Source organism: Anomalospiza imberbis, chromosome 3 (assembly GCF_031753505.1).
Source record: "Anomalospiza imberbis isolate Cuckoo-Finch-1a 21T00152 chromosome 3, ASM3175350v1, whole genome shotgun sequence".
Classification (NCBI taxonomy): Eukaryota; Metazoa; Chordata; class Aves; order Passeriformes; family Viduidae; genus Anomalospiza; species Anomalospiza imberbis.
This window is the reverse complement of record NC_089683.1, coordinates 50,397,875-50,425,342: the sequence shown is the minus strand read 5'-3', so window position 1 is coordinate 50,425,342 and position 27,468 is coordinate 50,397,875. Positions and strand designations below refer to the sequence as shown.

Genomic DNA, 27,468 nt, shown 5'->3' with positions numbered 1-27,468 from the left:
CAGGAAAATGAGCTACCGTGGCACACAACACAGCAGAGCACTAAAGGGTAGCAAGAAAAAAAATCACACACATTTCCCCCCTGTGGGCAGTCTGAGCCCACTGATGTGAACTCTGGTGACAGGGAGTGTTCTGCCCTCAAGGCTAGTAAAGAGGTAATCCTTGGCTCAAACCAGATAACTAGCTGTAGCAGTAGAAAGTGTGCTGGAACAAGGCAATACATTTCTCTCATGGAAGTGTCAGATTGGTAAAGCAAAAGCCTTGGAACAAGGGAAACAGAGCCATTTCTGTCTCTCCTAGATGGTCTTCTGTGAAACTCTATGGAAATCTGGAAACTGCTACCTGCCAGTAGCAAATTGGCTCTTCTTGCAGGCACTAAATGTGTCATATAAGGTGGCTCCAGCCCAAACCATGGAGACTTGCTCTGTCAGCACATCTGCATTTGTGTTTTGGCAGGAAAATGCAGGTTCTGGGGGTGATTAGCAATAGTGGTGCTCAGCTTTCGACCATTTGAACTGAACACAGACATTCAGCCTATATTAACAGCATAACTCAAGCTCAATATGAACAAAATAATATTTGCCAAAGCTACCCCCTACTATCTCCTTTTTCTGCAGCAGAGTATAATGCAACCTGCCTGTCATAAAAGCAGGCAAGACCACTACCTATCTGTGGTGTTATATTTTAGTTAAATGGTATGCTCTGTCTCAACCCTCGAAAATGTATGGTTTATTCCAAGCCTGTGATCTTCCCCTGCAGTATCCTGTGTCTGTAATCCCATTGGCCCTATCTGTTCCACGCCCACATTGAATCCCCCTGTTAAGTGGGCTGGGGGGACGGTGCTCGCTCTCTCTTAGCCAGCTCTCCTGGCCAGTGCCTGCTCAGCCCCTCTCTCCCTCTCCCCTTTCCCCCCTCATTCCCCTTTCCCCCCTCTCCCTCAGAAACCATGCTGCCTCCTGGGGGTAGGACCCCCAATAAGCCCTCATCTAATGAGCACCCTCAGAAGCCGTGTGGAGTCTTCTTGCCTTCCTTCTGCCACCAGCGAACTCGCAACCTAGCGGGGGGGCCCCCCGGAGGGTCCCCCCCCAAAATGTGCTGTTACAAATGGCACCCAACGTGGGGCTCAAGGATCGACGACTCTGAGACCACCACCACCGTGCCGGTACAGCGCAGAACCCAGCGGAGCACCATCTCCAGCACTGTGGAGTGGCCACGCAGAGCTGCAGCCGTGGCCCCGTGCGGCCCCATCACCACCGTGCAGATGCCCTGCAAGCCCTCCACCACCAGCCGGCATGGCCCTGGCGCGGTGTGGCCCCAGCCCAGCGTGGTGCATCCCCAGCCCCACGTGGGCCCGGGCAGCAACACAGCCCCAGCGGGCCCCATCACGGCGCGTCCCCAGCCGGCGCGGCCCCAGTCTGGCGCGGTGCAGCCACGGCCCCGTGTGGGCCCGGGTGGCAACATGGCCCCGGCACAGCATGACCCCAGTGCGGCGTGGCTGCGGCACGGGCCCGGGACCCAGTGCAGCCCCAGCCCGCTGCAACCCCGCCACTGCACACATGCGCCCCGGCACCCAGAGAAGCCACACAGAGTGCACCCAGCCCCTGCCTGGAGGCGGCGGGGGAGCCCCTTCAGAGCAGGCGGATCATGCAGAGCGCCGATCCCAAGCAGCCGATGCCCTGGACCACAGCAGCGGCGAAAGCCCACCAGTCTCCACGAGGAAGCCACCAGATGATCCAGGCACCGCACCCCCGCAAAAGACTGCTTTTGTCAGTTCTGTGACTTCCTTCCTCAGTCTTACTCTCTCCCTCCCTTGCTGCCCCTTCTCCCTCACTTCATCCCTAACCCGCCTTCCCCTAAACAAAACCCTGAGAGTATCCAACATAGCCATAACCACGTGTCAGCCAAGATGGCTCCAGCCACATGGCATGGCACCATCTTCTGCTTTCTCCTTCCCTAAATTCCTTTCTTCCTGCTCTTTCTCCCCTGTGCTCTGCCCCTTCCCTGTCTCTCATGAACCAACCCCTCCTTCAGCTCCTAATTCCCACCTTCCACCTTCCAAATCCCACAGGGTGGAAGCTGGAATTGGGGAAGAAGCTGAGAAACCAAAACCCAAAGCTAAATTAATTTTGTAATACCTGTTTTAACAGCCTTGTATATTTAGTTGAATTGTAAATTGTACTTCATGATCTCCTTTTCCTGTTATTCCAAGAGCAGGATGATATCCTTTTCTGCAATCCATACCCCTTTTTTCCTTATTTTGGGTAGTTCACCAGGAGCAAACTGCTCAAAGGCACAGGGTACCCCGAAAAGACTTTTCTTCCGCAGAGTTCCTGGCTCCCCGTAACCTCCCCAGTTCCCAATCCCTATCCACCTGTTCTAGCTGAAAAGAGCTCATCAGCTAGAACTTTTATCCCAAAACCCTCTAACCTTATTATCTTTCTTATCCCATACCTGTCTTCTCTACATTTCCCTCCCGTCCCCATGAAGTAGTTTTTACAATTATGTTTTTCTAGTTTAAGTGTGTGTTCATATTGCAGATTGTCTGTCCTGTTTTCAGTTTTAGAAAGCATGGGCCTGTCAGGTCACAAGGGTAGATCCAACAAGAAGCAGTTTTCAATTGTTTCTTGAAGAGCGAGTGTTCAGATAGTATTAGACTGCTGGACCAGAATCGCTTTTGGATTTATGCTGTCCTCAGTAGGTTCTGAGGGTGACTGATAACCTAAAATGATGTCTGGGAAAGTATTTTGTGATATTTTTTTGTGGTGAATAACCCCTACCTCCACATTCCCATGGGCCGCGGAGATCCGGGTGGGAGGGAAGAGGAGGGAAGAAGGAGCGGGAGTCGTCCCCCGCACCCTGCCTCCATCTTCCCATGGGCCCTAGAGATCCGGGCGGGAGGGAAAATGAGGGGGGAATGACCTAAAACGGGGGGTCTCAAACCGGTTGGAAGGTGAAAGCAGTGGTAAAGCTCAGATCCAAGGGTGAAGATCTGAGGCCACAAACCTGTGTGGAGTCCATGGGGCTTCAGGTGTTTTCCTGTCCCTGAGAGGGGGAACAGAAGTCAATGCCATAGCCTAAAACTGGGGGTTGTAGTGGTCCGAAAAGCCAGTTGGAAAAGGTAAGACACCATCGGGCCAGTCATGCTGAAAAGGCCAATCCCAAAACTCTCATATGATGCTTTAAATTCATTTAAAAATCTGCAATATGGACCCACATAAGCCATTTATTACAATTAAATACTCATTTAATCTTTATACTGTGTTAACACCCTTTCAGAACTTAACAATACCTCCCACCAAAGGCAAACAGCAAGTCAAATGGACTGTTTATAGTGTATTCGATTTATCCTCACTGTAATTGTACTTATTTTGTGCTGCAAAACTGTGTAATTACTGCTTCATTTTTAAATTGTTAATTATCATAATTCTCTTCATCTTTATTCTAAAAAAAAGGGGTGAAATTGTGGTGTTATATTTTTAGTTGAATAGTATGCTCTGTCTCAACCCTCGAAAATGTATAGTTTATTCCAAGCCTGTGATCCTCCCCTGCAGTATCCTGTGTCTGTAATCCCATTGGCCCAATCTGTTCCACACCCACTTTGAATCTCCCTGTTAAGTGTGCTGGGGGGGGGACTCTTGCTCTCTTAGCTGGCTCTCCTGGCCTGTGCCCGCTCAGCCCCTCTCTCCCTCTCCCCTTTCCCCCCTCACTCCCCTTTCCCCCCCTCTCCCTCAGAAACCATGCTGTCTCCCAGGGGTAGGACCCCCAATAAACCCTCATCTAATTATCACCCTTGGAAGCCGTGTGGAGTCTCCTTGCCTGCCTGCTGCTACCAGTGGACTCACAGCCGAGGGGCCCCCCCTCCATGAAATGCGCAGCTGCACCTATCCAGGTATCCTACTAGATCCTCAAGACCACTACCTATCCAGGTATCCTACTAGGTCATCACCTCTAATATGTTTGAATGTGACTCTCCAATGCTCACCTATATGTCAATATCAAAGTTTTCTGCATGACATATCAAACTTCTCATTTTACACTGCCAAAAATATTACCTCTTCTGCCTCAAATGCTGCTTCTTTTGTCAAAATTTTGCAATATTGAAAGGAGATGGGCCAGCCCCAGATGACACCCCAGGGAAAAAAGCTGAATTAACAGAATGAGAGAGCACAGGGGTCACCCAGCCCTTTGCCTCCACCAGGGCTTCCTGCAGTGCAGTGTCAGCTCTGCTGCCCAGCTTGGAGCCCTCTGAGTTCACGGCACAAAACTCATCCAACACAGTGAGAAGGTCACTGCTCTGTGTGTTCCAACAGGCAGCTTTCAGGCTGGTCTCTGTCTCATATTTTACTCAGGTAGGCTGTCTGCTATCAATTGTATTGAACACCTTGAGTTCATGAAAGAGAGTGAGACTGGAAATGTAGGGGGAGCAAAAGTTGTGCAACTATTAGAGAAAAAAAGTTTTCTAAAATGAGAAAAGGACAACATAGACAAAAAAGTTTCACTACTGAATATTTAACTCAACACTAAACAGTGATACAATTGCACAGATACTGTTCAAGAAAGGTCCAGAAAAAGACTGAAGTCAGAGCTATGATCAAAATCTCCCTATTAAAAGGCCATGTGCAGTTGCTAAATAGATTAGAGAATAACTGGTAACTCCCAGGGACATCTCTATTCAATGCAAATGCAAATATCCCACACTGAGCTGTGAAACAGTCAGATAAATAAGGCTGCTTACAAAAATAGGGGAAAATTTAGAAAAAGAATAAAAGAATGTCATGGTAAATTTCTTTACATAAGTTCCAATGACTTTTTCTTTCACCCCCTTTTCAAAGCCTTCACTATTTCTCTGAGTTTCTCTCTAACTCATCCAATACTCTCAAGGGGAAGTTGGGCAGAACTTGAAGACTCTACACTTTCTAGGAAAAAAGCTTGATTCAAAATTTTGCCATACCTTGTATCAATAATGCAGATAATAACAAGGATGCAAGTTGTGCTGAAATTATAGGTTTCTAATGTTTGACACTTTTCCCTCCTGTTGATCTTCCAAACCGTCGTTTTTTGAAATATTTATCTCAAAACTTGTAAGCTTTCCTGATGAGTATTTAACTTCTATTTGAGATAGATAGAGCTGAGCATTTTCTGTGCAGTTGCTCTTTGCAATCTGCCGTGTCTCAGTTCTTCTATTCAAGTCACTCCATCACCACAGAAGGTAGCTAATGAGTGAGATTACAGTTTATAGCTCAGGGACACAACTGAGAGCCATTCCTACATTTTTGCTACTTGAGTTAAATAACTCAAGTAGCTCTCCAACAATTATCATTCCAGCAAAGCTTTTTGTAGTCAGGAAAAACCTGACCTGTCTATGCCAGCTCCTTGGGTTTGTTTTCATCTTCTCAGGAACTGTTCCCAGCTTTCTGTTTGCATTTCCCCCCTTGTAAACAGCATGTACCTTGTACAGCACTGAGGACCTTGTATGACATTCTCAGAAAGTGGATTATGAGAGATGACAACAGGTAGACCATGAATATTTACTGAGAAAATAGCAGACTGCATTTCTAAAATGTTTTCTTCCTCTATTGGTCTGCTGACAGAATTTCAGCATCCTTACCTTCAACACTGATGTGTGCTAACCTAAGGGGTAATATTTTTAGTATTTCAGTGTAATATACAAATGGGGCCCACAAACCTAAAGGTATCCATAAAACTCCTCCCTGTCCAAGGGCAACTATAAGCAGTCACACAACTCACCCTGTGCAAGGTGATGGCCACTAAAGAAGAACAGTTGTAATAAATGCAATCGTGATGGAACAGGGCTCTGTAAAAGAAGCAGAAACTTGACGCTCCAGAAATGCAGCTTTTATAGTATTGATTACAGGCCATAGGGTTACACAGCATTTCACAGAAGACTATCTAGCAGAGCTAGCTTGGAAAAGGCTTTGTCACATTTTCCCATAATGCTCCAAGGCTTATCAGTCTGGCACTCCAATGAGGGAAACACAGGTCAATGCTGACCTCACCTGAACAAAATCTATGAGCAAACTCAGCTTCCAAATGCATCAGTTCTGTGGCAAAACCAGCTCATTACAATTTCTCAAAATGCAAGTGGTTACAAAATAAAAGCTATTTTCAGCAACATCTCATCCAAAATTTTACACTTATTATATATTACTAACTGTAAATGAAAAATTTAGCTCTTTCAGTAGGTGACAGAATACATTATTGCTAGTGGTAGAACTCACCTAACAGCTCTTGTTACTGTTGGTCTTCAGATCAGTTAGACCAGGATAGCAGAGACCTAAGTGTGCCAAACTAAAGCCTTATTTCTACACAAATTCTGCCATGATGACTTTTTGAACTCCTTTGAAAATATGATCCTGAAATAAGAGTTAAAATCCTAGATCTAAAACTTTTAAAACACATTTTCTTACAAGGCTCAAATTTTGCAGTAAACATTAAGTATACAACAGTTTTACAATAGAAACTACATAATAACTCTCTACCAGTCCAGATATAAACTAAAATGTGACACATGGACTAAAACTATGTTGAGAACACAGTAATTTCTACCTGTGCTACAACTTACTGAATTGACTCATCAGGCTCTAAAATTATGGACACCATTGTAAGTCTGTCTGTGCATCTTTACACTAAGCTATAAACAATGCTTTTTTCATAGCTAATGTGACCTTTTTTTTTTTTTTTACATGCTGTGGCCAAAAAAAATTATGTTGTTAAAAATTCTCTGATATAAATTTGAGTCTGAGAATAGATTTGCTTGGAGTACACAGGGGATTTTTAGGATCAAAGTATTAACTCTAAGAACAAGCATGTCAAAAACAGGCAAACCTTCCTAAACATTTTTTAAAGATATAATTGCCATAACCTCCACTCTTCCACTGAATCATAATCAGAAAAAAAAAAAAAAAGATTGCTGCTGCTATCTAATTGCTGTATTTTGTTTCCTGCTGGCTTCAGTAGGTTTTCAATACCTGTGTTTGTTAATAGTTTAAGAAATGAAGGAATTCTTTTTTATGTCAATCCAAGAAAAAACTGCATGAGTTCTTTGAAAATAAATATATATGTGAGCAAGTAAGGTGTCAAACAGAACAGAAAACTTAGAAACAGCAGAGAAATGTTGCATTAGTATTCTTTATTAGCCAGTATAAAAGAAAAAAACCAGAATGGATTAATGAGAATGTACTAAGCTATAAATACTAGGCGTCAGCCCATGTTTCACTTGGGGAATTGACCATTTTCCTTTGTTTACAATTCTACTTTCTCATTTACCTGAAATAATGTTAGTACTAAACCACCAATCCCAGCTGTTAACAGCTGCCAGAAGGTTGTATACAATCAATGCCTTATTTTATTTTTTTTTTGTTTTTTTCCTAAAAATTAAAATTATTTCTGTATTAGCTAAAGAATAAAAAACAGTTTAATTTTATGGCTTTCTCTGGTATGATTTCTTTTTCTCAAATAAGATTCAAAATAGTGGCTTGTATATACTCTAGCAGTGCTTTATTTTTTAATGCATCATATCACACTGCAATATATGGGGAATCACTCAAATTAAATTTACTCCTGAGAGATGCAATAACTTTCAATCAAACCACAGGTACTCAGCATCCTTCAGAAGCAGATCTATAATGCAGGATGAATGAATGAGAGAGAGCATAATCAGCTGGACAAGAACAAATTACTCTTGCTGGATGCAAATAGCAACAGGCTTAGAAAAACTATTTTGATTAGCTGAATAACTCACAGGTTATGTTTGATCCCAGTAAAAGACATTTCTGAGAATGCAGTTCTCAGGTGAAATGATGTCTGCTTTCCATAAGCAGATTCAAATGGCCCACATTCAGAAATGCCTGAGTAGCATACTAATGTTATTATACAGGCACCAACAATAATAAATAACTAGGAAACAATCCTTAGCAAAACATGTAGCTGTCCTATTGAGCAGTTTCCAAGCTGCTTCTGACTGGCTGCCTCTCACCCACTATGACTAGATACAGGTAAAGCGGGTAAGTAGGAAAAGTTAAGAGTTGTGAAAAGTCAGCACACAGATCCCCCTCAGGAGAGAAACCCTTTGTATCCCCACACTCATGGGCTAAAGTTCTTTGCACCAAGCATTCAAATCACATTTCAGACGTTCAGGGTCCTTCCAAGAGCAGGATGCATTTTACAGCCGTTCCCACCACTGACCCCAAGTTTCTCTTCAATAAAGGAACCCCTGGCTATCAAAAGCTTCTGATGGCACCGCCTTTGAGTCCAACCCACCTAAACTGCCTTTTTAATTGAAGGGCCTTAAATTGAAAGGGCATCTTAAATTGAAAGGGCCTGTTAGTTATTAAGATGCTTACCATTTATGAGTTTGTGTCAGCTGATCACACATACAAGACAAATTAAAGCAACTGCAAAAGCTTCAGCTGCAGGAGCTGTGTAGAAATAACACACTTTGAAGTAGTTATTTTCTAAAGCTGAAACAAGGTAATTGAGAGGACTCTCTGCTTTAAGAAAGTGAAGGCGTTTTCAGAAAACTTTTATCCCAGTTAATACTTAATTGCTCATAAAAACACATGCTCTGTGATCTCACACTAGACACTTTAAGTTCAGACTGTGGCTTTCGACAGTGTTTTAACTGCTTGTGAAAATTGTCATTTTTACAGGGTCTGGACAATTGAAAACTTTCACATTTGTCCTCTGAAAAGAAAAAAAAAATCACTGTATCTGCTTAAAGAAATCATCATATCCTCATATAAATCACAACATCTGCAAAATGGAGAATTTCAGGGCAATAGACAAGGCATCCACAATCTATTTGGGCCCATTATTTTAGTCCTGCTTTGTCACACTATTGCTCCTTTGGCTGATCCAAGAGTTTTTGTCTTAAGCCTAGTGCCTGGTGGGATAAACAATTTCCTAAATTCTTTTTTGTTATCTATTGATACTCAATTTATATCATCTGTACTGGGCTGGAAAAAACAGTTCTGACCAGTTTTCTGCACCAGTTAAATTTTCATTGACTTGCATTACATACTTGACTACCAGTTTTCTAAACCCCACTAACTTTTTAGGTCCTTTTGGCCTTAAAATCAAATTTCTTTTCCCTGAATAAGGAAAAAAAGCATACACTTCATATAGCAACAAGTTTATAGATTTAAATGTGAGTCAGAAAAATAGGAAATTAAGAATTAGACTACATGTGACCTAAAATTTCTACTCAGAATATACATGCTTACTCTTCAGAAGGGCTGTAATCCATATTTCTGCTACAAGCACTAGGATCCTTGCAGAAATTTGTATATATGAGTAATTCTATATGCAAGACTATGCCATAGAATTTGCTGAAAATACATAGTCATGTGTAAAGTTAAAAGAGCTACTGAGGAATGTAATTTACTTATACACACAATTGGTAGCTGCCTAGGAAGATAATGCTACACATTCCAGTCCACATAATGACAAATTGCTCATCTAGCACGTATTGTGTCCTTCAGTACAGTATAGCTGGGCTACTTTTTGACCAAAAAAAAAAAAAAAAAAAAAAAAAAAAAGTGAATACTAATTAGTCAGCACAAAACTAACAAGTGCTCCCAGAAAGCACTAGTTTCTATTTCTTGGAATTTGGTGCTTGATTATATCCGGCTGGCTTTTGGCAGGGGTAGAGCTGATTTTCCCCATAGTAGCATGTACAGGGCTGTGTTTTGGATTTGTGCTGGAAGCAGTGTTGATAGTACAGGAATGTTTTTGCTATGGCTGAGCAGGGCTTGCCCAGAACCGAGGCATTTCCTGTTCCTCACCCCACCAGCGAGGGGACTGGTGGCGCACAAGGAGCTGGGAGGGGACACAGCTGGGACAGCTGACCCCAAGTGACCACAGGAATATCCCGTTCCATCTGACATCGTGCTCAGCATATAAACCCAGGGAAAGAAGAAGGAAAGAGCAGGCCTTTGAAGTGGTGGTGTTTGTCTTCCCAAGACACCATTTCATGTGACAGAGCCCTGCTTTCCTGGGGACGGCTGAACACCTGCAGTGGGGTATTAATTCCTTATCTTGCTCTATCTATTAAACTGCCTTTATCTCAACCCACAAGTTTCCTCACCTTTTTCTCTTCCCATTCTCTCCTCTATCCCACTGGGAGGAGGGAGAGTGAGTGGCTGTTTGGGGCTGAGTTGCCAGCTGGTGTTGAATCAGAACAATATCATAAAACAGTTGCTGCCTCAACACAGACTTAGGTTTTTATCAAACCATTTTCTGTAAAAACATAACTCACCCACCTCCCTACAGTAAATCCTGGAGAATTCAACAGGATGCACAGACAACAAGTTTCTGGAATACAGAAATGGTCTCTTTTTCTACTCAGGACCTACCTGTGCATGAATGGAGCTATCCTGGCTATTAATGGAGTCTACAGTACAAATAATGAGCAATAAAGAGGAGCAGGGGATAAAAAAGATACCTATATAAGTTTCTCATGAAGAAAACAGCATGAGAATTACTTCTCTTTGCACTTTCAGGGTTATACCTTTTTTTTTGTCTCTATATCATATGTAGAGATAGATACATATATATTGTCTCTCTAAAATATCATCTTATATTAAATTCTGCGTGTAGAGTCCAAGGCAATTCACTTTCTGCAAGGTTAACATTTTATACCTCAATTCATGATACCCATCTCTGTATTTAATGAGCAAAGCTCACAGAGCTAAAAATAACTCATTTCACTGTTTATTAGCTCAATTTAGGTAAAAACTGAGCCCCCTCAGTTTCCATTGCAGACAAAATGTGTGATTATTCAGCACCTACAGAAGAGAGACATGGGACCTGATTTTTCCTGAATGTATGTGTGTAAGCAGTATGCACCATGCATGTAAAACACATCTCTTCCTGACTTTAAGAAAAATTGCAAATACTCAGCATGAAGATATCTGATCATACTTCCACATTATTTGCTGTAAGGAATCAGGATTTTGCCTGCAAGGCTATCAGCTCAAATAGGTTTTGTGAATGCCTCTGCTGATCTAAGAATGAACCCTTCTATGACTGAATTTTTTCTTTATAAGTTATTTTGCCAACAGTTGAATAACATGTTATTTATGTCCTAAGAGAATCCAATTTAACTGAGTGTTGTTTTAAAGTTACAGTGATAAGGAAAATCCAGTAGCCTTAAGGCCTTTCTTTGTTGTAAACCTTACTTAACTTCAACTGACTGGGATTAGGTGAAAGTAGACATTATAAAAACTAGAAGTGACTCTAAAGTAGACTATAAAGTAACATGACTTTTGTAATTAAAGAGATATTACTGTGCACTGATCTAACTTCATTTTAAACTCTAGAACAGCCTATCAATTTGCAAGATGCATTCCTTTAGCAGTTTTGGTCTACAGGCATAAAAAATTCTGCAGTTTGCTGGGTTTTTCAGGTGAATATAAGAAACATCTGTAATGCACTGGTTTTGTAGTCTTAGCAAATAGTTGCTGCTGGTAAGATGTGCAACATATGCCCATTCAACAATTCATTTTTCAGTTTCATGTTTTTTAGAAATGCTGTAAATTTTACTGACCAGCCACAGACCAAATCCTGCCTCAAGAGCAATAGGTACGCACAGTCAGGCAACCGGAACCTGCCAGAGGCAAAAATAATGAGTCAGCTTTTTTGCAGCCAATCCATAAGTCTGGATTCCAAGATTTAGGTTATGCTACATCATGCTGTATTTTCCCTGATTTAAGCCACTATGATAATATTTGTCCACATGCAATATTTACAGTATATTCACCACTCAGCCTATCATTGAACAGTTTTCTCAGGGAATTCTTCTGCTGAATAGTATCCTTCTCACCTAGTAATATTTCATTGCTCATACTCTAAGCATATCCAATTGCTGGGCATATAGAAATTGCTCCTCATTAACCATTTCTTTCCCACTTTTTAAAGAATTGTCAGAACCAAACCACAAGTAAAGCTAACTAGAAAATAATTTCTGCAAGAGTCACAAGGAGTCTTGGCAACCCCATCCAACTGTAAAAAGTAAAACAGGATTAAGCCACTGGACAGCATTCCTGCCAACGCTATGTGTGCTACAGTCACATGTCAACATCTAGAGTAGTAAAAGTTTTATTTTAACTATATGAATAGATAACTGTAACAAAATATATTGAAGAGTGATTTTTTTATGGAGCACCAGTGGGAGGTGGCAAAGCAGTGCAGACTGGTACAAGAAAAATCTCACAAAACAGTGATCATACTAGTTAGTGGGAACTTGTTTGGAAAATGCAAAAACAGTCAGCACACATCAATGCTAATTTAAAATCCTTCAGCTAGAGGACTCAAGAGATTATGTACATTCATGATAAGAAGCTTTGCAGAGTCATGATCTCTGGAAACATCTATCAGCACTTTCAGAAAGAGACACACACAGAAGACAACACTGAAAGTCACATTCAAGCTCAACAGCCTCTAGCAAGGATGCAAGGCAAAGATATATCAGAACTTCCTACAGAGTATTGCACTCTGCTGCACAGACCTAGCTTGTGTAGCACTTGATAAATCATCTCTGAGATATAGTTCTCTATCCCTTGGGAATGCAAGACATTAGTAAACCAAAAGGTTTTTGGAAGGATAATACTGTAAAGATAATGCCATCACTTAGCTATCAGGAAGCGGAACACACAGATATCTTTCCTAGAGGCGTGCCCAGAGGACAGCTGGCAGTTTAGATGAGGTTCTTTTCTTCTTTACAACTCATATGTTGACCAGTATTCTTTCCCTTAGGGAGAATTTCACACTCCTTTTGAGTAACCTAGATGAAGAGAGAGGCCTCATTTCCAGAAGAGCTCTCTGTGGAGTCACATATCTTAGTCAGAGCCAGTCTTCTCAGACAAGACACCAGTAAAATCTCCAGCAAAGGGAAACTGCCTGCACTGCCTGCAAATCAAACTTCATGGCTGGCAGCACAGTGTGAGTGAGAGGTAAGTCAGAAAGAGACAAGTGAATACTCACAAGGCTACAACACAACTTCTGCTGAAGAAAGCCTTTCCCCTTCCCCACCTTGCTTGACATCTCAGATCTGAATCATGTTGTCATGACAGATCATATGCCTTGCTCAAGATGTTCTTTCCTTATGTTGTATCTTTCATGCAACAAGGCTGGAGGTGACCATAATTATGCACCAGATCTACTGTTTCACACATTTAGAGCTGGCTGTGAATACTTTGTGACTTCTTGTGAATATGTCATTTTTATTTCCTCTAGGAAAGCATTTTAACTATAAACACAGTTCGTAAATATGTATTACATGCACAGGCATACTACAGAAATAAAAAGAGAGCATGAGAGCTAACAACATTTAGAACAAAAATAAATTATAATAATGTGAACTGCAACTTAAGCAACATTATCTAAATTCATTTAATAGCTAAGAAAATCTGACAACAGTCTTAAGATCCAACTCTCTCACCTTGGTTATTATATCCACTTGCCCTTCCCACTTCCCAATTTACAAAGGAGATGTTGGTGCCCTAGCCATCCTGACACAAGCCCCTGTTGGATGTTCTTTTAAAATAAGTTAAAAGTTTAAAATAAGTTCTGGGACTCCCACCAGCCCCAGCTCCATGTCCCTCTTCACTCCTCACCAGCTCCTGCACTTATCTCTTGGCTGTATAGCAGAGCAAGACATTGCCTGCCCATATTGAGATTAAGAACAGAAAGGAGATGCAAACCACCAGTGGTCATCCCTCTGTGAAGATCCCTGTATGTATGGCCTACAGCCCCTCAGAGGTTTCATCTAGGTGTTCCTAGGGGCAAGGCATCACAAGAAAGGAGAAGAAATAATTCTGAGAGCAAACCATAGGTCTAAGAATAAAGACTATAAAAAAGAAAGCAAAAGAAATGAGAATATTAACGAAATATAAAGCAGATTTCTGGTGCACCAATGAGTCACTGTTATTCCATTGTAATTCATGATAATAGAACCATTGTTGTCACCAAGTATAAAAGATCTACCACAAAAATTTAAAGTAAGATTCCCTCTTTAAGCAAGATTGAATTCTGTAATCTAAAGATGCGGTCATACAGATAGATGAGAATGAAGATTAAAAGGTCATAGCATGAAGTAAGAACAACAAAGATCCAAGATGAACTATCCATGCCAAATAGGTTATGGAATTCAGAAGGTGCCTAGAGAGGAAGATCAGCAAAAGATTTATTTCATTTGGTCTTCCACCTGGAGGCAGCCCTTGCACTGCCCTTTGCACTGAGACTTTCCTATAGAACACGTATAAGCTACAGACCTTCCTTAAAAAAAAGCCCCAAGACATGAACAGAGTGTCAGCCTTTAAGAAATGCATGAAGAGTGTCTCCATGCTTTTTCTATAATCCAGAGAGAATGAGGATGCAGTTCTTCTCTCAGGTGGGAGACAACCACCTGTGTGTCCCTTGCAGACAACTATGGAAGAAAAAGATCAAGCCTGTCAGTACAGTAAATCACCTTGCTCAAATAACAACAATGAATGAGATAGCACCTGCTCACTGCCCCATAGCAGGGAGCAGCTGGTTCTTTCTGCCTTTTTTAACAAGCTCTGCTTGCAGGGCATCTTGGACTGCATGTGCAAGGAACATGGTTCCGTTCACCCCCCAGAAAGACCCCCTTCAACCTCATATCTACAAAATTCTTATAGCCTTCTCCTTTTGTATGCCCTGTATCATCTCCTACTAAAGTTCTGCTGTACATAAATACACTGCTATGAGAGAATTTGGAAAGTAATTATAAACCCCCAAAAGATTTTACTTAGGACAAAATCATTAGCTCACTGAAAGTGTTAGAGGTGACCTCTGGCATAAAATGTAATGTGGCAGTAAAGGGGTTAGTTTCTAAAGATACATTCAAATCCAATGCATGGTAATAACTCAGAAATTGGCAATCATTTTCCAAACCTCTTGCGCAGAATTCTGCTATTATTCCTGTGGACTGTCTCTTTCAAGAGGTGAGTTACAGAAGTATGATATCTCTTGAGAGTAGTTAAAATAAGTCTTTACTGAATTGTTTTTCAAACAGCAAGAAAAAATCTACTACAAAAAAGCTTCAAGTTAAAATGCTACCCAAATTCAGATTCAAACTTTTTATTTTTTAGAAAAGATGTGTGGTTGTCTCCAGGTGCTTGATGCTACTTGTTCTGAGCAGTGGAAGTAGTGATGCTGCTCCAGGGGAAGCATCTTTGACTCTGGAATTGTTGATCTTAAAATACAATGTAGTATAAATACACAAAGTCATGTCAATCAGAGAGGTACTATTCTAAGATACAAATTACACTCCCATGATATACATACAGAGTAGTGCTGTGTAAGCATTGAAAGGAGAATCTGATCAGCAGTATCTGACTTGCAACAGATAAGTTTGATTTATTATGACCCCTGCTTGGGAACTGAGGTGTCAGCATCCATGCTGAACCCCTGAAAGGGAGCAAAGTTTTCCTGCTTTGTTTGCTCTGTGTTGTCACAGTAAGCTTGTTTGTTGTTACAGTAAGCTTTTATGGGTTGTGCTTTAGAACCAGTTCCTTCGGCCTACAAAGACAATTTCTATGCTGAAACACAGTCACACGGCATAGCAAAGTAAAAAAAAAAAAAAAAAAAAAAAAAAAAGTTTTACTGCATTGGTTTATAAATCTGTTCTAGTAAATAGCCGGGAAAACTTTGGTCTATTACAGGTCTATTGGGTTTGCTAATGAAAAAGCAAAACTGTGGAAGCAAAATACACAGCAACTGAGATTCTAAGATTTCACACATGTTTACATATACCTGTCATCACTGAAAATTATCTCCAAAAGTTGTAGGCACCCCTAACAGGAAGTACGAGAAGCTTTGTGGGCAGAACAGGAGTTGAAATATAAGCAGAAAATACTCCAATACAAAGGAAATAGGATAAAAGCTGGTTTCTGGCCATGCATAAAATATAAAATCCGTGGCCAATATAATAAAATACTTTCCCACTGATGACATGGAAACTAAGCCTTTTACTAATTTTTCTGTGCCACTGACAGCCCCTCAGATGGAATTTTCCATTTCATAACAGTAGGGCTGAATAAAGAACTGATACTAATTGGACCTAGAAAACAAAATGTCATTGCATCTTTCCAGTAAATAGAGATTAAAAGCCAGATTCTGATCGCAGGCAGATGATGTTAGCTTGCATCAGCAGGTTTTTGAAGAGCACAACAGCGTCTGTAAGGGGTGAAGAGTGGTTTGTGACACAATGGCCAAAACCACCCAAGTTCCCAAGTGAACCACTTACTAGAAAAGTTGTACTTACAGCTGCCCCTTCCTAAAAGATGTAACTTCCCTGTCATTTGAAATGAAAGGAATCCAGGGACACAGAAAGGGAGCTCTGCTACCTTAGAAGTGAAGCCTGATGAATTTAGACAAGGGACAGACCTGAAAGACAGCTTTCTATTAGATTAAGAAACTCAGCTCATACAGTAAATCATTATTCATTTCATCCCTGACTAATGGCCTGGTGCCTTAGTGTACTGAATGAGATGTTGGGCTGCATCTAGTCAAATATTTGCCCATGCCAAGTTTCTTTCCAATAACAAGTATAAGTCATCCCAAGGAAATTATGAGCTGCCTCATATAAAAAATAGAATCTTCCAAGCCTCTTGCTCAGTTCATGCTTTTGGGTTCAAATATTTGTGTAGAAAAATAATGGAGGAATAGGGAGCTGTAAATAGCTTCAAATATTAGGTAATTAAAAGTCATTGGAGTTAAAACATATAATGCATGTGATTCAGTAAAGACAAGTGCAAACCATTATTCTAAACAGGAACTACCAGGTGCATAATTATAAATGCAAAATTTCCATCCATACAGAAACATTCTCAAAAGGGATCCACAAAGTTAAAAGGTTCAGGAACAGCCCAGAGTCAACATTACCATTTAACCGCCCTGTTTCCTTTCAGGCCACCTATTTGTAAAACGGAGCTTCTTTCATGCAACCCTCCCACATACCTCAGAGAGGTTACAGCTCAACCAACACTTCATTATGTCCTTTTGGCTGCCAAACCCCAAGAAAGAAGCTAACCAGAAAGCATCTAAAGAGAAGAATAAGGGTGAAAAAACATGCAAACAAACAAGTAAAAACCTCAAAAGTAGAGAAAATAGACCCTTGAAGAAAAATGAGAAAAGGTGAAGTTTAGTTTACCAAGTTGGGGAATAAAAAATACATGGTAGCAATTTCCAGATATTCAAAAGATAAATGTTCTTTGTGTTTGGTGGTGAATGAAAAATCAGTAATGGTTTTAAATTAAGAAAATAAAATATAAGATAAACACAAGGGGTAAAAAATGTCTATAATTAGATGGATAATCGGGCATTATAGAGGAGCACCAAGGAAAGTGACCCACTTGACCGGGATTCTTTTAAGAGCAAAGATGTATGAGAAAGTCTCTCAGTATAACTAAATCTCTCTCAATAGAAGAATGAATAGGAACTCTCAAGGACCCTTCTAGCCATATTTGCCATGATTATATAATTTTACAATTTGGGTAAAAATTTTCACATTCATAATGTAATAGACACTTTGAAGATACGTAGTTGTTGTACCTGGAGAAGGATCCCTGGTTATATATATATGTGTGTATATATATATATATATATATATATATATACATATACATATACACACTCCTGGTTTTGAAAAAATTAGCTATTCTTTGGCAAAATGTGAGAAACAAATAAATCTTCTCTCAAAGTGAGTGGAAGCAGTGGTTGCTACTACCCAGAATCCCAGCTTCACATAACACCAGTCAGAAACTGAGCTATGCAGAGGAAGAAAAACAGGCATAATTCACTGTGGACATTCCGTAAATTCTGAGATCTGTCTTCTGTTTGCGGAAGCTGTCATTACACAACCAAAGTCTGAAATGCCAGATGCATAAACACAGGGGGTGGCAGGAGGTCTGACAGGCAGAGATGCACTTATGTGGTCTAGAAACAAAAATGAGAGGATTTTTAAACGAAATGCAGTAAAAGACTGTAAAAGACAGCGGGGGAGAGGGGGGAAGGAAGGCTCAGTTTATTAGAAAAGGAAACTACTTTCTTTTACTCACTTTTACCGTATTAGAAGGCTTGGAATTTTGTAAATTATGGTTCTATTAAGAAATTATCCTACCTCCCCTTACAAACAAAAATAATATTCTAAAGGCCAAATACAGTCAAAGCAGTTCAATCAAAAGAAGTTAGATAATAAACATGACAATGTGCAGCTGTGTACACAAAGCTGACATTGGTGTAAAGTTCTCTGTTTGTCTTAGAAGTCAGACACATGATTTTAACAAAAAATAGGAGCTCTGTATTTAGCCTCAATTCATTCATGTTTTTAAGGGCATGAATAGTTTAAGTGAATGCAAGCATACTTTTAAAATTAGGCCTACACTTATATTTTTGTATTTGTTCATCATGTAATTAGTAAAAATGGGAAATATAGAAATGGAAATATAGCTTTTCATTTCACAAAAGTTCTGTTTATCTGTCAGCAATCTGGTTTTTTAAGGTCTCAGACAATGTAATAAGCCCACATCATCTTCATGGCTGAATTAGGACTTAAGTAGGCTTTTTTCTTTACAATCAAATTCTATTTGTATGTGCAATTCACTTCTGAAGGTTTAAGTCAATATATAAATCTGCAACAAATTCATTGCATTATTATGAAATAAAAGAAAAACTGGGAAAGCAGGGGGGAAAATGAGGTGCGGGAGGTGAACATTTGTACAGAGTAATGCGCTCGTTACAATTTTCTTAATCTCATTTCTGATACTTGAGTCACTTTGAACAAGTGATTTCCTTTTCTATGACCCAGCTTCTTCTGTTAATCCTCCTCCAAAGATATAATTCTTTCTTATGACAGTTCAGCTCCTTGCCACGCAAATGAACATAAATATTTTAAACTCATCATTAAGACCATACTGAAGAAGCAACAACAACAGTAAAAACGAGCTGTGGAGAGAAGAAAATTCCATTAAAAAAAAATTACTTATTGGAAGTTCTGGTAGCTCCCTTTTCTCTCCAGCAAATAACTAATTTAACACATATAACTCGTTCCAAAGCCATTCAGAACCACTTAGTTTAAATCAATAGGGCTACTCTCAATTTATATTAGTATTAGGAATATCAGAATTTAATTTTTATGTTTCCATTTACTTATGTATTAGTAATGATCCCTCTTGCACATATTTAGGGTAATTAGGGAAAATAAAAGGTTTTGGAGATGAAAATTTGAGTACTGGGTGAGAAAAAAGGAATTTCTTTTAATTTTTGTGATTTCTAAAGATTACTTTTATTATGAGGCAGTACACCCACCTTCCTTTAAAGAAAGTTAATTACCTTCAGAAGGAAGCTATGGTACTCCCATTATTTCCCACATTCCCTCATCATAATTCCAAAACAACCTTTTTCAAATTATCAAAAAGCAACAGCACAGTGGGCAGGGGGAACTGAATCAGAAGCCACTGTTTTAAAGAAAAAATATCACTGTCACAGCATACTAGTTGTATTCCAGATTATAACGATAATAACAGTCTGGACACCTTGGCAAGGCAGATCCAACAGTATCAACTACATAAACAATCAAATAGTTATATAAATAAATAAAAGTGGATTAAAAAAAAACATGCACAACATTTAATGTTATGCACAAATTAATAGATGTATCACTGACAAGATTTTCAACATGCACAGATTTTAGGGCGCTGTCCTCTGCTGATTTTTTTCAAAGCTTCCTCACACAGTTATTCTGTAGAAAAGAATTAAACAGGTCTTTATTTGTATTATTCATCCTTTCTGATTACTTAGAAACCACTTTGAATCAAACTTGGAAAGCAAATGCAGTGAGACAGGAGTTTCAACAGAAGCCCAGCCTCACCGATATCTGGAGATTAGTTATGACAATAGTCAATATACTGTGGAGAGGGAGAGCCCAAAACAAAATTTAGGACGAAAAACTAATTAGGAGGATCTGTACGAACTGTTGATAACACCAGATACAAGGGAATAATGAGATAAAAACACAAGTGGTGCTTCTCAGGAGAAGCAAAGGAGTAGGAAATGGAGGAAGCCCAGCATCTGCTGCTGTGGTCTAACACGGTGGAAAAACTAAGAGTTAAAAACAGTTAGGTAACTTCCCAAACAATAAAGCTCAGGTGTCAGACACACCAAGTAGCCAGAGGCAACAATGGAGAGGATTGACCTATTCATTTTGAATAAGAGTGAGGGAACTTCTGGAGTATGCAAGAGAAGGAAACCAGATGGGCACAACACAAAGGAAGGCAGGGCAAGAGGATAGCAATGGTAGCAGTGGTGAGGGGTAAAGGAAAGCCTCAGGAAGAAAAGAAGCTAGAAGAGAAAGGAGCAGGGAGATGTAGGGGCAGAATAAATATGGTCAGTTGCAGGCAAGCACAGCTGCAAACAAACCAAGAAAAATCCTCTCAGCAACAGCTCTCCTTTGGGAAAATGGCATGTGCTCCCCTCCACCCACGTGTGGAGCACAGCAAGAACAAAATGGAGTGTGTGGCATCACAAGGACAACGCACTCTTCCACAGCCAGCAAAGAGCACACACAAATTCCTGCAGAATAAGTGCTTTCAAAGCAAACCTAATATTCATACATGTAAGCTGATTTTGACTTTATTTTGCATTTCCATGCCACTCAGCATATTCAAATCACAAGTCAATTGTGCTCACTGTGCAACAGCAGGTGCAGGGCAAGTAGAAGCTGCAGTGCAGAGCACAGGGCTGTGCGGCAGCTCCAAGCCAGAAACACATTATGTGGGTCACAGCTCAGGAATTTAAATGCAAGTCTGACTATCAACTTTTTGATGGATGGATAATCCTTAAATTTTGCATAATCAACAGGTCCATTTAATTTGGTTTAAGCAACTCTAATTGTAAAAGAGCATCTCTCACTGAAAATACTTGCGACTTCCACCACAATATTTTTTACTCAGAAAAAGAAATGACCATTTTTGTCAGAGGTAGGGGGTCTCTGCGTGTTCCACTCTCATGCTACTACCTAACTTTTTTTATTGGACAAAGTTGTTTTTATAGAGCTAATATCCCACAGCATGTCATTCCATTCATTTCAGTGTCCTTTATCTTTTTTATTACCTATCCACTGATTTTTCCGCCAAGACCTTTTCATGATTGATCTGTTACAACTTTAATAGAAACTGTACACTTACAGAAGGTTTGAGGAGGGTCACATTTACTCCCAATGTAATTAAACTGACAGCAGTGGCTTTATCCCAAGAAAAATTTGGCTGTGTACATTTACAATAAATAATGAAATCCAAACTTACTCAATTGTTTCCATATCTCGTTTCTCTTCTAGAGAGTTAAGGTCTATATTGAGCCATGTATCTTGGTCTTGTACACATCCTTTACTATCAGGAGATAGCAACAGTAATTACATCAGTAATTACATCTGGGTTAGTTAATTGGATTTAAAATATTCTGGTCATGAATGTAGATTGGACCTGGTTTTGAATCACAGGTAGTTTGAATTGCTGACATAGTAGATATGCCAGAAACATTTGTTCGTTAAATCACTCATCTGCATTTCATTCGTTACCTATTGTTATAGTGCAACAAAAGTCCTAAGAATCTCAAGTCATTTACAATTACAGTCACCTGCTACACCTACCTTATCACATATTTCACTCTTCTATTTCTTATGTACTGTGTATGCTCTCACTCCCTCTCCTTTTTACCTGCAGTACATGAGAGATTGGTTTATGCCACCACTTCAGAACTAAGTAGTAGGCTTTCCTCTAACTCATGTCTTGTATTCACCTCCTCACCTTTCTATCATCTCCTTTCTGCTCTTCATAATCACCGTTCTCTTTTCTTTTGTGGAAACTTGCCGTGACTGCCCAACTCTGAATCTACAAACCGGTTTGCACCAGAAAGTCTAAACATTGCCAATTTCTCTTCATTGGGTTATTAAATGCTAGGGCTGGACTCTGGGATTTTTCCTGAAAAATGACTCTGTGACTAAGTTTTTTGACAAATGTGAGCTGTGAGAGGAAAAATTTGAAAGGACAAAGAGAACTCTATCCTTCATAGCAGCAAGAAAACCAAAGTAGTTATAAACTCTGCCCAGTTGACAATATTTAAGAAACCTTCTATTTATTTAAAAGGTAAATCTAGTTACAGATCTCCTAGGTCATAGGGATTATACAGATGAATTTTAGGCTGTACACCATTTCTTATGTGGGCATTTAAATATTGAGGAACCTTACTAATGAAAGGACTTAATAAGGAAAATAACCCAAGATGACCATGGGCATAGCAAACACCAGCATCATGCTGGATTACAGTGCTGTAGCACCTCATCAATATCATATCACATTATGAAAAAGATACTTTCTGTGGCCCTAAGTTAGTCAGACTTTAAATAGATGTGCACCATGTAATAGTATCAGTCAGCAGGCAGCTCTGCTCCCTTCAAACAAGTGCTCCTGTGCCTTTACTCCTCCAGCAAAAACAGCAGATGTGATGCTTTCATGGCCTCCAAAGACACTGATGGGACAACTGTATTAGGTTCACTTGGCCAGCTTTTGGTACTGGGAGGGAGAACTACAGGAGTCAGAAGCTGTGAGAATCTTCCTTTATATCCAACAGAGCCAATGCCAGCTGGCTCCAAAAGGGACCCACTGCTGGCCAAATCTGAAGCAATCAGCGATGGTAGTATCACAGATGGATCTGTGATAACGTATTTAAAAAGGAAAAAGTTATTGTGCTGAAGTATTTGCATCCAGAAGAGAGAGGTGTGAGAATATGTGAGAGAAACAACTTATTCAGGCCCCAATGTCAGTGCAGAAGGAGGGGGAGGAGGTGCTCCAAGTATTGGAGCTGGGATTCCTCTGCAGCCCGTGGTGCCAACCATGCTGAAGAAGACTTTTCCCTGGCAGCCCATGGAAGCCCATTCTGGAGCAGAGATCCACCTGCAGCTCACAGAGGAGACCCATGCCAGAGCAGGTGAATGCCTGAGAGGAGGCTGTGAACCTGTGGGAAGCTTGTGCTGGAGTAGAGTCATGCAGGGACCTGCAGACCCACGGAGAGAGAAGCACATATTGGAGCCGGTTCCCTGGTAAGTTTTGTGCCACTTTGGAGAAGACACAATGGAGAAGCCTGTTCTTGAAGGACTGTACCCCATGGAAAGGAGTCCACATTGAAACAATTCGTTAAGTACTGTAGCCCATGAGAAGGACTCATATTACAGAAGTTTGTGAAGGAGTGTCTCCACAAACAATGTGGGAAGGACCCCTCTCATTGGAGCAGGGGAAGGACTCCTCTCGCTGAGTGGCAGCAGGAATAATATGTGGTGAACTGACTATAACCTCCATTCCCATCTCCCTGTACCCTGGGAGAAGAGGTAGAGCCCAGGAAGAAGGGAGGGTGAAGGGAAAATGTTTTTAAGATTTGTTTTCCTTCTCATTATCCTGCTCTGATTTTGATTGGTAATAAATTTGATTAGTTTCCCCAGGTCAAATCTTTTTTTGCCCATGACAATAGTCACTGACTGATCTCTTTCTGTCCTTATCTCAACTCAAGCCTTTGGTTATACTTTCTCTCCCATGCCCAGTTACAGAGAGGAGTGATAAAGAGGTTGTGGTGGGTACCCAGCATCCAGCCAGAGTCAACTCATAACAGCACTGCAAGTAACCTATGGCCCCCATGAAAACACAACAAAAAAAAAAAAAGTCAGCTCTAAGAGTATTTTGGTTTATGCCAGTTTGCATTTTTAATATGCCAAGGAAAATTATTATTTTAGTTATGAAAAATGTCCTGCAAAATGTACTCTAGAATCTGGAGCTGGGAAAATGCAGAAAGGCAGATCATCCTTTGCAAAACTATTTGCTAAAAGGTAACAGGGAAATATGTAAAATTTCCCAGTTAAAACAATCTCCATGAGAACAGAAGGGGGAGAGCACCTCATGGTCACCATGAGCTAAATTGTTCCAGTTCTTATCAAACAACAAAACCATCAAACTCTACACAAAGTCTGGCTCCCCTATAGCAAGTCCACTCCTCATGTAAACTGTGTGCTGAATCACTGAAGGCAGACCAGAGGCTGAACTTCCTTGTGTAAGCAACCTGCCAACTGATACTGAGGAACAACAGTGAAATACATGTTTGTAAGCAATTTCCCCAGGGGGAAAAAATGTTGTTGGGGGAATAAATAAGTACTCTGATGCAAATACAGCGCCTCATTATTTCTTTGCCTCATGACTTGCTTTGGTCATATATGCTGAAAATACTTTGGTTTTAATACCTCCAGCCCCTAGGGAAAGACATTTATTATTTTTCATTTCCTTCCCTTTCCCTCAGTTGTATATCCAATTTTAGGGTTTCAGTTCTGCTTCACCCTTCATCTTCCAGCAAATTCTATTGATATTTTTTTTTAATGGGTAGTTATGGGGGATAGCGAAATTGCACCATGACCCATATTCTGTGACCACAGGTTCTGTCTGCTTGCAGGTATATAGCACAGCAAAATGTTCACTTTTCCAATGCACCTGTCCAACAGCAAAAATTAATCCATCCCTTTTATCCCTTAGAAAACAACCATGGAGCATTGCAATCTGTAATCTCCTCTGACACACCGGGGACCTTTTCTTCCTGGTCTGGATTAGGGAGTGATACAATATTCCCATCTGTTTAACGTTGTTCTGATTAATATGCTGTCAGCCACCCTGAAAGCACTCGCTTATTAACTCGCTGATGCGGGAGTGTAGCTAATTAATGAGCGCGTGTGCGCACTCGTGCAGGGGTGTCCTGGCGCACCAGTCGGTCCGCACCTGCAGGCGCGTGTGGATCCTCACCCATGCCAAAGGGATCCCCACCTACAGCAAAGCAGAGAGATAAAGGCTTCCCTGGAGTCCCCCGAGCCACGCTCCATCGCTTGTTGCTCCTCTGGAGCCAGGCACAGCCACAGTGACACTTCTCTGTGGTAAGCTTTTGGATTTGTCATGTCTGCACCCACTGATGTAGAAAGTATGAAAGTGGCACCAGGAGGAAAGGATAATTAAAAAATAATTAACAAGAATAATTTGCAGGGGGCCAAGGGACAAGAGCTTTTATTTCATCAGCTGGTGTAAGTGATTAAATAGGTACACAACACTGCTGTAGAAGTATCCCTTTTTAAAAATCGAGAGGAGGGGTGGTGTACAGGGAATAATTACCAATTAGTTTCTTTCTTTTGTTCTTTTGTCAGACTGACTAAATTGCATGACCAAGTAGTTTACTCCAAAACAAGCAGTTAACAAATCACCTACCCCCACTGTGAAGAGTACTTCTGGCAGCAGGATGATATCTGATGGAGAACACAGCTGCACAGATAAAAGGAAAAGGAAGCAGCAGAACAATAGACTCTCTGCACTTCAATGCCCCTGGATGGGGGTATGATGGGAGGAAACCTTACTGCATCTCCCATCAGCTGTCACAGTGCTTCTCTCATCTGAAATAATTTATTGCTTTATAAGAAAGGAGAACCAAAAGAAAGCGTTCCCTCGTGATATTTTGTGGTTTGTTTTGGTATCTGAAACTAAGATTACATCTCTAAGAGATGCATGCTCTAAGATTTGCTTTCAGCCAGACACATCTTCCTAGCAGCTGAATGTCTTCCCCGGGCTAAGGCAGCTACCCTGAGGCTAGTCAAAGTTGATGCACTCTGCGTAGTACCAAAAGGTATCCAGTTGAGAGTAAATCCCACGTTAAGAGAAACAATCCCCATGATCTTAGGCATTCCTCTGAAAATAATCCAACATCTTTCATTTGAACACTTTGGCTTTTGTTCCTTCCTTCTTGCCAGTCTTTGAACTCCACAGCCGTTCCTGCATGTGGATGGGACCCTGCTGTCGACCTGGACCATGGACAGGACCTGTGCTTTCTGGTTTAGATTAAGAATCAAGAAGGCAGGTTTTGTTTTTTTTCCCTGGGGTAGTTTCAAATCCTAAATCTACTGCTCTCTCTCTTCAAGGTACATCGATCTCAGAGTGTTGGTTTTTTTCCCTGCAGCTCCCTGTTCTTGACATTCCCTTGTATTTGACCTCTGCTAGAAATGTGATCAAAATGATACCAACAGCTAAGTGATTCACAGGAATAAGTAGAATAAAACATACAACAAGCCTGAGAAGCAGCCTTCTGTTATTAAAATACCTCAAAAAGAAAGAATTGAAATCCCAGCTCAGCATCCAAGCTGCAGATTTTATGCCAGATTTCCAGGCCAGTACAGCATGAATACATTTCTGGGAAGTATCCAAGCCTTTGAATACTTTTCTAGACCTTTCAAGTTCACCAAGCATTAATGACTGTATGAAAAATGCAAATTAAGTACCATATGTGAATTCAAAATCAAAGCCTTAGATAGAACAATGTGGAAATGCATATTCCAGATGCATTTCTGCTTGGGAGCTAAAAGAAAAGCAGCTTTCAGGATTTTGCCAGGTTCCCCTATTGTAATTCTCTCCTCTATTTTGAACAGCTCTCTATGTAAATGATGATATGGCAGTTAAGCACTATGATTGTTAAATGCTTCCTACGGGTCTGTGGGGGTTATATCAGAGGATTTCAAATTCAGCATCTTTATCTGTACTGCCTTTCAGTTAGTACTAAGTGCCTGCTTCTCACCAGTCCTAACAAATATCTCTTCTGTAAGTTTGATCATCCTGCTGTCACAAGTACTATACAATATAAAACCAGGCTTCTAGCAGCAGGGAAGTGGTTCTACTCACACGCCAGATGCATATTCATTCACTGCACTCAGTCCTGTTGTCTTCAGGGAGTACAAACAAGTTACCAGGCACTGCACCAAGGGCCAAGGTCTTGCCTGCCCTAGGCTGGAGAGTCTTACAATCAAAGTGAGGTTTCCCCAGTGGCCCTACAGCACAGCACATTCCAATGAAACAAATTACCATCAAGCACTCAAGAGTGATCACATCTCTCCTGCAGATTACTCTTGACCCGAGCAAGCTTAATTGTCATGTTAGCCTCTATGCACATAGGCTTTGCAGTAACAAGAATTTCCAAAGGAAAACATGAAGCTCACAATGTCCTTATTTTCCACATTATGTGTTGTTTTCAAGATACTGAATTCCTTTTTCTATTTTTATTTCTCTGTAATCACCAAAGTCTTTTCTACACAAAGGAAATTCTTGTACTATTTCAGCATCACGTTCTATGTCCTGCTTACAAACATGCATAACTCTTCACATTAGGACTCTGTCAGAATAAATTGGAGTCCACAGATGTTAGGAAAAAATGGAACGTTGTCAAATATCAGCAAGCACTACAAAGCCATTTCCCAAAGCAATGCTCCAAAGTCATTCTTTTATTCATATGCATCTACAAAATCCCCTGAAGTGTAGGTACTTTGACAGAGGTTTGCACAGTGCTATCTCCCCTGGCACAAGACAGTCTTG

At 40.5% G+C, this 27,468-nt stretch overlaps 2 long non-coding RNA genes across 2 annotated transcripts in view; both read right to left on the bottom strand.

Moving 5' to 3' along the window:
- LOC137470741 (uncharacterized) overlaps positions 1 to 27,468 on the bottom strand; it is a 514,479-nt gene that overhangs the window by 443,054 nt on the left and 43,957 nt on the right. The window lies entirely within an intron of this gene.
- LOC137469906 (uncharacterized) lies at positions 15,012 to 15,462 on the bottom strand. Its single transcript, XR_010996777.1, has 2 exons — positions 15,326 to 15,462; positions 15,012 to 15,233 (listed from the first exon to the last, which is right to left on the bottom strand). It is a non-coding gene; the product is annotated as an uncharacterized lncRNA (long non-coding RNA).